Source organism: Olea europaea, chromosome 15 (genome assembly GCF_002742605.1).
Source record: "Olea europaea var. sylvestris chromosome 15, O_europaea_v1, whole genome shotgun sequence".
In the NCBI taxonomy this organism is placed as follows: Eukaryota; Viridiplantae; Streptophyta; class Magnoliopsida; order Lamiales; family Oleaceae; genus Olea; species Olea europaea.
The window spans coordinates 26,791,337-26,795,017 of NC_036251.1; positions in this window are offsets into that span (position 1 = coordinate 26,791,337).

Sequence of the window (3,681 nt, forward strand, 5' to 3'; positions counted from 1 at the left end):
TGATAGAACACTTTTCACTGCATGTACGCAAGATGCCAACAACATCTTCATATTAGCATTTGAAGTTGGTGATTTAAAAACTAATGATTCATGAGAGTGGCTCTTAATTATATTAAAAGATTTATGGTGAGGGAGAAGGATTGTCTATAATCTCAAAAGGACATGCAAGAGGTATTTGAATAGATTCCGTGAAGAGGTACTTGAATTTGTTGTTCATCTATTACTATAATTAGTCTGCAATACTTTCACCCTTGAATAGATGCTCCCAATGCCATGAAGAAGTATTTGAATTTATTGTCCTGATATGTCTTAATTTTTGTAACTGATCCAAGATTTGTTAGTTTTATCATGTAAAAGAATTCTGGAAGCTTTTCATGTGTCTCTCCTCTCACCAATTCTAATGCTTTTTCCTTAGATCTCCAAACTTTCTTATAACTCATTGACACTCCATATGTATTTATCATGTCGTTTATAATATCTGTAGGAGTGTATGTTCTTTTTGTTGACATATACTTGTAAACAATGAATTTTCCTACTATTGAGCTTGTTGCTTAATGATAATATCCCAAAATGATTTTTATGGTGAGTGAGAAGGATTGCCTATAATCTCAAAAGGACATGCAAGAGGTACTTGAATTTGTTGTCCATCTATTACTATAACTAGTCTGCAATACTTCCACCCTTGAATAGATGCTCCCAATGCCATGAAGAGGTATTTGAATTTATTGACTTGAAATGTTTCAATTTTTGTAACTGATCCATGATTTGTTTGTTTTTATCATGTACACGAATTTTGGAAGCTTTTCATGTGACTCTCCTCTCACCAATTCTAATGCTTTCTCCTTAGATTTCCAAACTTTCTAATAACTCATTGACACTCCATATGTATTTATTATGTCATTTATAATATCTGTAAGATTGTATGTTCTTTTTGTTGAGATATACTTGTAAACAATGAATTCTCCTACTATTGAGCTTCTTGCTTGATGATAATATCCCAAAATGATGTTATTTGAGCACGTATGATCATTTTAATATACCTTACCTTGAACATATATGTTCTTCCAAGTCTTGAAGCCATAAAAGTCCATTTGCACTTATCATTTATACAATTCACCATATATTCTTTCTCGTCCGACTTACTTATCTTAAATTGAAAGTTATTGTGTATCATGTATACTGAAATATTTATCTTAACCAATGTCTTATTTATGAACACTTTATCTTTTGCAATTCCATCCATAATGACTACTGAAATGATATCACTTCATCTTTCATTCATCGTTTCTTCAACTAACGATATACTATTATATACATCAACAACAATTTTTTCAATACTAGGTAAATTTTTAACTGATGTCTTAGAATTATCAGTTATAGCTTCACAAACCTATAACTACATCATATCATTTTCTTTGAAATTAGCAGCTTCCAGACATTGTAAGTTATTACAAATTCAATTTCATTCACATCTACATGCAATGGAAAGCTTACAAGATGTTTAACCTTTCTCTTGAGCTCCAAATAAAACGATAGAGAAATATCATTTGAAATCTCCATAAAATGTAGGTTTTTTTCATTGTATATTGTATTCTTATTCTTTGTGTTGATGCACTTAATTTCATCCAGAAAATATCACACACTTTTGTTGTACGTGCAATCTATTGAGACAACAATTTTGATTATTTTATCACTTTTATATTCATTATCTTGTGTTAATTTTCATTCATAACAAATGAAGACATTAACTTTATCCATACTTACAAAAAGATTGCAAAGAAATTGTGTGAGACTTTTTTTTATCCTTTTCTCAAACACCTTGCATACATCACTTTAATTTATTCAAAGTTTCCTCTTTCATATGTATTAACATAAAATAATGTTTGAACTCGTATATTCAAATTTCAAAAAATCAAACTTATGTATCTAATTAATTGCTCCAATAAAATACTATGACTTTTTATTTTTTAGAATAGTGACTAAATATCACTTTTTCATATTTACTTTTAAGCAAATACCTTGCATACATCATTTAATTGATTCAAGGCTAAATTTTCATATATATTAACATAAAACAATGTTTGAATTCGAATGTTCAAATTTCTAAAAACACACACATATGCATCTAGTCAATTGCTATAATGAAAAGTGACAGATCATAGAAAAGTGACAAAATGTCACATTTTCATATTCTCCTTTTGTCAAACACCTTGCATGCATTATTTTAATTGATTCAAAGCTAACTTTTCATATGTATTAACACAATCCATTTTCTCTCAAGTTCAACAATGTTATTTTCAAACATGCTTTCAATCACACTGAAATACTTGTCATGCTTTAGATATTATTTTCAAACACCTTCAATTTTTCGAGATCGGAGTTTGGTCTTTTATAAACAGCGTGCTTGTAAATTGAACATATTGAATAAAAAATCGAACAAACTGTAAACCTCAACGTATTGAACATAAAAACCTAAACTATGTTAAAATCAATCAAAATATGAACATATTGAAAAAAAAATCAAAAATAATATAAACTTGGAGATTTAGATTGATTGCTTATAGAATTGGTGAATAAAACTCTAAAGAAGATGTAGTGAAACTACTCTTAATCTTGTCTAGTCTTAGATTTTGCTTGATTTGGAGTCTGGAGGAGTTAGAATTTTGGAGCTGCTTGATTGGATTCTTCGGTTTGAAATTATCGTAATCTTTACGGTTAATTGGTGAAAATTTACTGAGAATCTGGTGGTGATCTTTATCATCATTAAATAATCTAAACGTGTGTGTGTGTAAAACATGTTAAATTTATAACTTATGAGAGAGAAAAAAATGCAAAAATTATATTAAAATATGAAGAGATTTTCATACAAAAACACAATAAATATTTACTAATACACATAGAACTCTTTCTATGATTTTTTCGTGATAATTCTCAAGTCTGATGAGAAGGTCGAAAATGATAGTATTAGATTATAGCCAACCAAAATATGTCACGTCAAATCTCAACTCACAATATGTAACTTGAGGAATTAGTCCCGATTTGATCGAATAAAAATAAAAGTTTTAGTAAATTTTGACAAAAGTTGATAAAATTGTGGTTGAAAAGTTAAAAAAAGCTGGGTATACCATAAATATGTTGAAGTCATCCATAGGCAAAACCTTTTAAGCTTTGATCAATTCCAACAACTTCTTGATTATGCTTTTATTTCCACACTTACCCAATTCATTTGTCAAGGTTTGAAATGATTTATTTATTTGGAATGTGGAGATTTTCCTGTCTTTTTAGTTTACTTTCATCAGTTCGTTTTATGCTACTTCTTTAACAATGCTGATTTTTTAAGATGAACTCCAAATCTTAATATTATTAGTGAAAGGTGGCTTACAACATAGTATTGGTGCAAATTGATTGGTCTAGAGAATGTGACTTGGATTGTGCTAGTTATGGGGTGATATGGACAATAGATTAAATCCAATGGTTGGATTTAATCTAGTGGTCAATTACCTATACTAGTGTTGTCACTTTCTAGACCATAGTACAATATTTAAATTTTGAATTCAAATGAATTGGCTCTATAATTTCAAGACCTTTTCATTCTCTTTACTTGGACTTGGCATAACATTTGAGAGAGAGCATAGAGAGGTAACCAAGTGGGAGCTTTCCATAACTCCGACGAAATTCTTG